We start from the raw sequence: 10564 nt of genomic DNA, 5'->3' as shown, positions 1-10564 counted from the left end.
GATGTGCGAGATGAGTAGTTCCAATTTTTGTGGTGTTCGAAAGTAATTTAAGTCATAATGGCCTAACGGAGTTATTGATTTGAGAAAGTTAAACCCGATAATGATCAACCGTTAATCGAGACGAACTCAAATTAGTGTCGTAATATTTTCAATAGGTCTGAAATGTACTTTTTAGTCAATATATATATATATTTGATTTATGCCTATGGGGTTTTGAAATTAATTTTGAGAATTTATTACAAGTTTTGGGTAATTTAAACAATTAGTTTAATTAGTGATTTAATGGGTCAAAACCACAATCTTTTTTTTTTACTATCAAATATTATGTGACTTTTAGTTAATAGGGTTTAACCCTTTTGAACAATAACGAAAAATAAAACAGATGCTACAGGAGAAAGGAATTGTGTGGCGTGAGTCAATGTTTCAGGTGAGAATTCAACTTTAGAAATTGGATGAATTAATATGGTACTAATCTGCCACTATCATGATTTCATAGTGAACATCTATTATTATTGAATAATGATAGGTTTAGTTATTGGGCGATGGAAATTCAAGAAAAAAAAATAATTAATTTGTATCGTTTTATATTTCATATATTAGTGATAATGGTTAATCATTATGTAATGATTAGCAATCATTACTCAATAATGAGTAATAATTACGATAGGAAAGTGGGCTAATAGTTTCCTGCACATTAAAGTACTGCAGTACTAGTTTTTGCCGTGCTTACCTTGGTTACTGAATTTAATGAGTTAAGGTTTTGGTAAATTTTGGTTTTGAGTTTAGAATTTTTAGCGTGAGAATTTATTGAATGGGTATTACTAGATTCATACCCTTATGACAATTATATACTTAAACAGATTTTTAACGTTTTGAAAATTTGAGGAAGCGCAAGGCACTTGTGAACTGATGATATTTGTATTCTTCGGTTAAGGTAGGCTACGTTTTAATTGGTGTTTAGACTCGACTTAATTGTGTGTATGCTCCTAAAATACTTTTGGATTGGTATTCCGACATGCTTGAAATCGTTGATGTTTGGATTGTTGATTCCTATATAAATGCTTATTGAAAATTGACTTGATGGAATTGTCTTATGACTTTAAGTGTACTTGTAAACATGATACATTGTGTTGTGTGTTATGTGTTGTGAGGTTGTGTAAATTGATATTGATAATACTTGTTTATATTTATGTTGGATCAGGTACTACGCCGGTACGTTTATATTTATGTTGGATCGGGTACCACGCCGGTACGTTTATATTCATGTTGAAATGGGTACCACTCCGATACGTTTATATTTATGTTGGATCGGGTACCACGCCGGTATGATTTTATTTATGTTGGATCGGGTACCACGCTTGTACGTTTATATTTATGTTGGATCGGGTGTCACCCCGGTACAGTACATGAACATAAATTGCTCCCTGCAGGTCATGACTATTTGGGCAAAAATAAGTCCCATAGCATGTGTATACATACTTACGTTGATTTTGTGGATGTTTACCTTATGGTTGATACTCTTGATAGTTATGTGGCTTGTTTGTGAGCATTGTTGACCTGTTATTGTTGTATTGTTGATTCAATGAGAATTTGTTATTTGATGATGCCTGTCTACTTATTTTTTTAATTATGTTGTGTACATCCTATTAAGTTGAGTTGGCCTATGATGCCTACCAGCACATAGTGGTTTGTACTGATACTACCATGTACTCTTCTTTTGTTGAGTGCAGAACGTTTTCCAGAGGCTTAGACACGACCTCACCTTTAGAGTTGATAGAAGATCTTGATCAGAAGGGTGAGTATTCCGTCTTCAGGTTGCCACGGGTCATCTTAGTTATTATTGTCCATCTTTCGGGCAATGAAACATTCTTTATTTACTTTATTTTTGGATATCACTTTAGACATGATCTTTGTTAGTAGTTCTTGTACGATGACTTTTGGGTCTTGAAATTTTTAGTAAGTAGTTTGTTTGACTTCCGCATTAATAATGATTAGTCCTGAATCATTGTTATTATGTTGATTTTATAATAATATCATCTTAACATTGACCAAGTGATTGGGCAATGGTTTGGTTTAGATGGTTCTCCCATAGGAAGATTAGTGTGGGTGCCACTCATGGCCATTTGGGTTGTGACACCAAATCCGCCCACCTAGAAGCACTCATCTCCCCTTGTGATTACTTAATAATAATCAACTCATTTCTGACTTTAGGTTGAGAAACTGATGTCATATCTTTCTCTATGTAATGTTCATTTTGGATGTTTCCCATAACAGATAATGGCTCAAAAATATTTTGAGTTGATAAAATTAAATTAGGATTGACACATCTAGTTGTACCTTTTTTCCAACTTGGAGAATTACTTTGACTTGCCTAAGAATCAATACGACTACCAAGTGTTTTCTTGTGTGTAATGAGGTTTCAATTTTCAGATGTATTCTCTTCATTGTTGGAATTTTCCACTTGCAAGTCAAGAGGTTTTGAATCTGCAATAATTTCACGTTCTCGTGTTGCACAATAGAATTTTTTTCTGTACAATGTTGCACTGTGTAATTCTTTTACCATCTGCAATAGTCTTTTCGTAACCACCTAAAGCATCCATTTACTGTTGTTGCAATATCTCTTCAGCAAGAAGAAGATTAGAATTCCTTGAAGGTGCTACAGTAGAATTATTTGGCTCTGAATTTTTTATTTCATTAAGTGTTGAACTCTACAATATAGATAGATCCTTCTCAACCTGACCAACAACCTCTTTCTCAACATGACTAGCAACCTCTTTTTCTATGCTCTACTCGATGCCATTAGTATTAGTTCCACTAGTAACAAGATCACTTTGAACACATAAAGTCATAATTTGATTACCATCTATTGTACCCGCAACAATTGGTAAAGAATTATCCTTATTCGAATTAATATTCCCTACCAATTGTTGCCCTATGTTCTAAGATTTTTCAAAATCTTTTTGTCCAGCTCTCTTGGCATTCAAAAAATCACGCGCATCTCCCTTTAATTGTTCCATATTGTTACCTTTAGAATCAGGCTTCATAAGTGAGCCATCTCTCCCAACTTCATCACCCAAACGATCTCCTTGCGACATTGTCCTCCCCATCAACAAATGACATTTGGTTTCTTCATGTCCTTGGTGTTTACAATGAGTCCAATATAATGGAAAATTATCATAGACAATTTTTTGATAATGTTCAATAATTTTGCCCAATTCTTTCTCCAGAAATTATAGCCTTACACAATTTGGATGCTTTTTGAGTAGGTCAATGATTACCTTTACCCTAGCAGTACTTGGCCTAAGGCGATCTTGTGTTGCTTGATCCACTGCAATAGGCTTCCCTACAGCTGCTGCAATCGATAATAGGGATCTCATCGCAAAGAGATTCGGAGGTAATTTTAGTAATGAAATTCATATCAAGGCTTTAGGTGTTTCCTCCTTAGGGTTGAACGATGGCATCCATAGGAAAATTTTGAACATGTACTCTTCTCCGTCAAACTTAAAATATCCATAAGAATTTGACAAAACCTGTGCAAAATCGTCATATCGATCGAACTTGACCAAAAGATGACAAAAATCAAGTTGTCCGATATTACAATTTCCTTTAACATCAAATTTCTTTGGTAAAAGCTTTCGTAACTCGGATAGCACTGATTTTTCATATGCAAATTTGATAATCACTGCTTGATGTAAACCTTCTTCCCTAGCAAACTTCTCTCTTTCCTCCATAGTATATCTCACAGTAGGTTCTCCATGAATAAACTCAATGGGTTTTAGTACAGTTTTTAATAGATTATTGGTTGTTTGTTGTGGTTTAAGGGTTGTTGATGAGTAGGACGTTTTTGCATTAAGGTTGGCATTTGTCTCTCCCACAGCCACGGGCTGGGGAGAGGACAAAGCAGCCATGAACTTCTTCTTCAAGTTGCCATAGATAGAGAGAGGGAAAGGGATGAGCGGCGTTTTCATTTGTCTACATCGTGTACAAATATTTTTAGAATGATTTTTTTTACATATCAAACAAAAAAAATAAGTAAAAGATCTATTTATTTTTCAAAAAAAAACATTTTCTAAAAAAGAAATTTCCTCGAAATCCTACACACCCAAAGTATTGTCTGTTTATCAAAGATATAATTTATAATAGTGAAATGGAATATAGCAAAAGACAATTTAATTATAATATACAAAGCAACTCTATCCCTAATTTATAAAACATTTTCTGTGCAAAATGCTACAGCAATAATTATTCTCTCTAACATCAAGCAAAGTCGAACCTTTCCATAAAAACTTCTACCAAGTTGAATTTTAATAATGTAATGTTCGTCTCGTGTTAAATTGCTAAATTATTATTATTAATTTATTGTTATTCCATTAAAACAAGAATCAATAAAAGTTAATAGTGGAAATAAAGGCACGTGTCATGTTCAGGGATTATATATTATTAAGAGAATAAATAAAGCTTCCATAAGAATAGCTTTTCCTTTCCAAAGTATTCTGTGTTCACAAAAAATTTAGGAAAAGGTCGTACTTTATGAGGTGTGATATATACAATTTATATTAATATAAGTATTTGTAATTATTTTTACGATTAGAATTCGTAACCTGTAAATCACACATGAACAATTTTAGCATTGCTTCAGATCTTTTTGTTTGGAGGTTGGACCCTTTTTTTGGTGTAAAATTATGAGTTTTGGAATATATATAGTTTTGTTATGTAAAGATACATTTACATGTCTTATCACATGTCATTCTTTGTTTTCTCCTCAGTATATAATAAAGATGTTTGTGAGACCAAAATATACTACTCTGTTGTTCCAATTATTTGCTTTATTTATATTTTTATTTTATTATCGTTATTCTCTTTTCAATTCTGCACTAATTTCACTTCTTTTAAATTAAGAATCTATTTATGAAAATAATCTATCCATCTTTTTGTATAAGGATAAAATCTACGTACATATTCTTCCTATTGATATTAGTGGAGCAAAATGTTTGTCGATCGGGCCTATAATGGATTAGTCTTCTAATTATTAAAAGCTTATATATATTTCATGGGTGCTAGGGGGAATTTATAGCATGCATAGACTAGAGAATCTTATACTTTCTTCCCCTATTAAAATTTATAACGTTTAAAATAATTAAAAGTTGTCTTGGAAGTGTTTATTGGTATCGATATAAAAAAAAATTACACTATTTAGTTATATTTATCTTTTATAGATACTTTATCTTATTTTTATGAAAAAATATCCTATTACCTCCCTAAATTATACCCAAAATGGTTGTGACACACCTCAACTTAAAGGGGGTCCTATTACCCCTGAACTAATTAAAAGTATAATTTTGACACCCTTAGTGTCCACGTGGCACACACGTGTGTCTACGTGGACACTTCAGTGTGTTGTGTCACGTATGTGCCACGTGGGCACTAAGAGTGTCAAAATTACACTTTTAATTAGTTCAGGGGTAATAGGACACCCTTTAAGTTAAAGTGTGTCTCTACCATTTTGGGTAGAGTTCAGGGGATAATAGATTATTATCTCTATTTTTATTATTAAATGTTTCACGTGCTAAAGAGGTTTATTGTAGTAAATTTTGGATAATTTGATAGTGAAAAAAGAATATGTTTAAGGTGTATATAACATAAATCAGGGGCAAATCTAGAATTTTTAGCTAATTATAGGTTTGTTTGGATCTTCTATATATTCGATTGACATGAACTTATTTATTATTATAATATTAACTTGTGATCATTATAGAAATTTATAAACTTCAAATCTTGAATCTACCGGCTTAAGCCATTTAAAAACTACTTATAAATAGAAGCTAATGCACAATTGACCTTCATTAAGAAACAATAATAGCTCACTCCTCCTCCATTATTTTTCATTTTCTTAATTTTATTTGATAAGATGGTGAAGTTTGTGGAGTGTACCAATTGTCGCACTACCATACAACTCCCTCATGGGGCTCAGTCAATACGTTGCGCGGTCTGCCGCGTAGTGTCTACTGACACCCGTTATCAACCAAAACGAACAACAACTCCCCTTTGTCTAACACGATTAAACCCCCTTCGGTTTTTGGCCGAAAGAGAGCTTTGATTATTGGTATTAACTATAAGGAAACTGAAGGTAAGCTCGAGGGATGCATCAATGATGCAAAATGTATGAAATACTTGCTCATCAATCGATTCAAGTTTCCTAAACACTATTGTCACGCTCACTGGTGAAATATTCTCTCTTTTATTACTTTACTACTTTCGTCCCATTTTATGTGTCATCGTTTGACCTGGCATGGTATCTAAGGAAAAAAGAAAGATATTTGAAATTTGTGTTCTAAACACCTCCAAAAATTAAAAAGTACTTAAAAATCAAAAGCACCTAAAGTAGATCAATTAAAATACCCCCTTAAGTTAATATATATCGATAGTAACAATTTATAATGAGCTAATTAAATGGAGTGACATCCTCAGTGAGGAATCTCATAACCGAGCTCAACATATTTGCTCATTATATAGGTGATTTCTTTCCATCTGTCCAAGTCTTGATAGATAAAGCTATCGATGGAAGATAGCAGATACCCCGTATAATTAGTCAACATGTGCACAAGCCGGCCGGACATCATGATCATCACAAAGAAAAAACTTATTGCTTTGATATAAATAGTGCTTTTATCTAGTCCATCAAAACTCACTTTAACCAATCCTAACTTTTTTTTTCCATTTTCACACTTACAGAAGAAGAAAAAGATCCAGAGTTAATTCCAACTCTACATAACATAAGAGTGGCAATGTACTGGTTTATGCAAGGTGTTAAAGCAGGGGATTCTCTAGTGTTTCATTTTTCTGGTCATGGCTCACAAGAAAGGAACTACACTTCAGATGAAATTGATGGTTATGATGAAACTCTTTGCCCCTTGGACTATGAAACAAAAGGAGAGATTGTTGATGATGAACTAAATGCAACCCTTGTTAGGCCTCTTCCTCGCGGCGCTAAGCTTCTTGCCTTAATAGATGCTTGTCACAGTGGTACTATGCTAGATTTACCATATTTTTGTAGGATGGACAGGTCTGTAACACAACAACTTTTTGTTCTACTTAATGCTCAAATTTTTAGCAGGATAACCCCATCCTGTCTAAAAAATTAGTAGTCGTTTCAGTAACCCTCTCCTAACCCTAACCCAGGATCCGACTCGACCTCAAATTAGGACCCAACCTTGACCTCAAATTGGGGTCAGTAGTTGGTTCTCGGGTCAGGGTCGGGAGTCGTGTCCCAAGATGGGTCTGGTGGTGAGGTTGAAAAAGTGTTTGGAAAAGTTTTTTACTTTATGTAGGAAAGTCTTTTTCCTTAAATTGGAGGAAAATAAGTCCATTTGGAAAACATTTCCCATAAAATTCAAGTCAACCGAACATGAGAAAATTAAACAACATTATGTTTTCTTTCATACCAAACACACTCTAATTGCTTCATTCTTTTTTCAAAGGGAAAAGGCTTAAATATGTCATTGAACTATCAGAAATGACTCATTTATGCCATCAGTTAAAAGTTTGGCTCATTCATGCCATCGTCTTTACAAAATCGGCTAATTCATGCCATTAATTTTTACGGGTGGTTTTCAAAAACAGCTTTGCCACGTGGCATTTGATTAAAGGTCCACGTCATTAATAAAAATAAGGAAAAAGGCTCAGATATGCCATTAAACTATCAGAAATGGCTCATTTATGCTATCAGTTAAAAGTTCAGCTCATTCATGTCATCGGTGTTATAAAATCAGCTCACCCATTTCATTACTTGGTGGGTTTTTTAAAACAGTTTTGTCATGTGGCCTTTTATTAGAGGTCCGCGACATTAATTAAAATAAATCAATATTAATTTTAAAATATTTTAGACCTATTAAAAACAACCGATTCATTTAACATAACCCGACCCACATCCATTAAAATATTTTTTTTCCTACAACAACAACTATTTTTCTAATCAGAAAAAATAGTGATTAATATATATCCTTTGGCTATTTCTAGTTGATTCTAAATTATTATAAATGCTACGTTTAACAAAACCTCAAAAATTCTATCCTACGGTAACTGATTAGTTTTAATTCCAGTGACTCCAATATATACTCCGAAATTGCAAGAAAATAAACCAATGAACGATTAGCGCACGCAAGAAAAACAAAGAGGCGTACTAATAGAACTTCTCCATTCTTCCATCACGAATTAAGGGAGTATACATTATTGAAAAATTCATTTTCAAATAAAGACTTAAAAGAAGACTATTATCTCAATTATTCTGTCATGCATATGGAATAACTTCTCTCATCATGAATTAGTAGAGCATACATTGTTGAAAAATCATTTTCAAATAACGGCTTAAAAGAAGTCTATTATTCTGTCATGCATATGGATAACTTCTCCCATCATTATGGTATAAATGTTGGAAAAAATAATCCCGATACTAACTAATTTAAGATATTTTGAAATTAATATTGAGTTCTTTTAATTAATGCCGTGGACTTCTAATAAAAGACCACGTGGAAAGCTATTTTTAAAGACCATCCTTAAAAAGTAATGGCATGAGTGAGTTAATTTTACAACGATGATGGCATGAACGAGCCGAACTTTTAACTGATGGCATAAATGAGTCATTTCTGATAGTTCAACGGTATATTTGAGCCTTTTTGCTTATTTTAATTAATGATGTGGACCTTTAATAAAAGGCCACATGGCAAAGTTGTTTTTGAAAACCACCGTTAAAAAGTAATGGCATGGATGAGCTGGTTTTGTAACGGCGATGGCAAGAATGAACTCAACTTTTAACTGATGGCATAAATGAGCCATTTCTAACAGTTGAATGACATATTTGAGTCTTTTCCTTTTTTTCAAATTCACCTTACTGCTCCACTTAGTGGAATATTTCCTCTTATGATTAAGGCCATCAAACGTCTTTTCTTAAGGGGTGTGCGAAAAAAACTTATGCAGAACTGGACGATATGTGTGGGAAGACCATCGTCCTCTATCAGGATCATGGAAAGGAACAAGTGGAGGAGAGGTTATATTATTTAGTGGTTGTGATGATCATCAACTGTCTTCAGATACCGAAGTAAACTTCACTTTTCCATCTTCTTGAAATGAAACTAAGTGGTGCAAATTAACCTAAGTAAAGCCAATTGAATGACTTACTTGTTGATGATAGTGTTTGTCCAAGGTCGCTTCAACTGGTGCAATGACATTCTCTTTCATTCAAGCAATTGAGCGCGGGCAAGGAACTACTTACGGGAGTATTCTGAAAGCAATCAAATCATTCATCCGCAATTCTGATTGTGATTTAGGAAGCAACATCTCCCCTTGTCTACTCACAATGCTGACTATCGGAGGAGGCTCTGGCTTAAGGAGTAGACAGGTAACTTTAACTTATAACCTATACTGATATCGAATTGTTGTTCAAGTGTAAAGGGATCATGTCTACTCAAAATGATGTTTGAAGTATATATTTCATTGTTTATCTTTTGGTTGCAGGAGCCCCAGTTGACTGCTAATGAGCCATTTGATGTGTACACCAAAAAGTTTTCACTATAACATCTTAAGCAACCTTACATGTGGGGACAATAATTAAATATATTGAAATAAATGAAAAACAAAAAGAAAAGAAAAGAAAAATGGTGATTGGCAGCTGGGAAAGGAAATTGGTGTTTCAATATGCTTGATGTGGCGACGTGGATTTGAAAATTGGTGTTGCAACATTTAAGGTTTGGCAAGTTCATTTATAAATATATGTCTTCTATTTCAGTTTGAAACATACCAAACAGAGAGAGAAATAGCGAGAGTAATTCACACGCTATTTTTTAGTCTGTTATAAAATAATGTGAGTAATATTGTAGTGAGTTGTGTGAAATAAAAGTATGTAGTGAGTTGTGTAAAATAAAAGAATATAGTGAGTTGTGTGAAATAAAAGAGTAGTGATTTGTGTGAAATAAAAGAGTGTTTCTTTTAGAAGTGTAGTCTTTTGACACTATCAAGTTGTAATAAGTGTTATTGTATTACTCTGTTTGTGTATTATATTTACCTCATTATAATATTTTGTGTTGTTGTTACTCTCTTGTTATTGCTATTTAGTATGGATATTATCCTAAATGGGATTATTATTTTCCAATTGTAACACCCCGCATTTTTAGGCTAGAATTCAAACCGTCGTTTCTACGCGCATAGACTCGGATCCAATGATTCCTTGTTAATATATGTGATGATCAATTCTATAGAGTGGGAATACTTTTGAATATGAATTGAGGTCACCAAAAATCTCCTAACTCAAAGACGAGTTGAGAACTTTTCTTACGACTAAGTTTTAGTGAACGTTTCAACTTGGGTCAACTTCAAACGATCATTAATCCTAGTATATATTGATTTATGTGTCCTACTGCATACCAAATGAAAGATCTTCAAGTTTTCTTTCTAACGCAACTGGTTTCACCTTAATTCAATATTGGAGTGAAAAGTTATGCTCATTTTACTTCGGAGTGTTTGACTGTCAAAAGATGACGATGAAGTTGATGAGTTGTCAACTAAGTGATGA

The 10564-nt window shown here is 33.3% G+C and overlaps 1 long non-coding RNA gene and 1 pseudogene across 1 annotated transcript; both read left to right on the top strand.

Moving 5' to 3' along the window:
• Nucleotides 1-294: 294 nt before the first annotated feature.
• Nucleotides 295-1903, top strand: LOC124898756. Its single transcript, XR_007055524.1, has 3 exons — nt 295-427; nt 1202-1249; nt 1731-1903. It is a non-coding gene; the product is annotated as an uncharacterized LOC124898756 (long non-coding RNA).
• A 3956-nt stretch (nt 1904-5859) lies between these two features.
• LOC107872637 lies at nt 5860-10050 on the top strand (annotated as a pseudogene).
• Nucleotides 10051-10564: the final 514 nt, after the last annotated feature.

Source organism: Capsicum annuum, chromosome 5 (genome assembly GCF_002878395.1).
Source record: "Capsicum annuum cultivar UCD-10X-F1 chromosome 5, UCD10Xv1.1, whole genome shotgun sequence".
Taxonomy (NCBI): Eukaryota; Viridiplantae; Streptophyta; class Magnoliopsida; order Solanales; family Solanaceae; genus Capsicum; species Capsicum annuum.
Note: the sequence above shows the minus strand (reverse complement) of the source record. Positions and strands in the feature narration are given on the sequence as shown.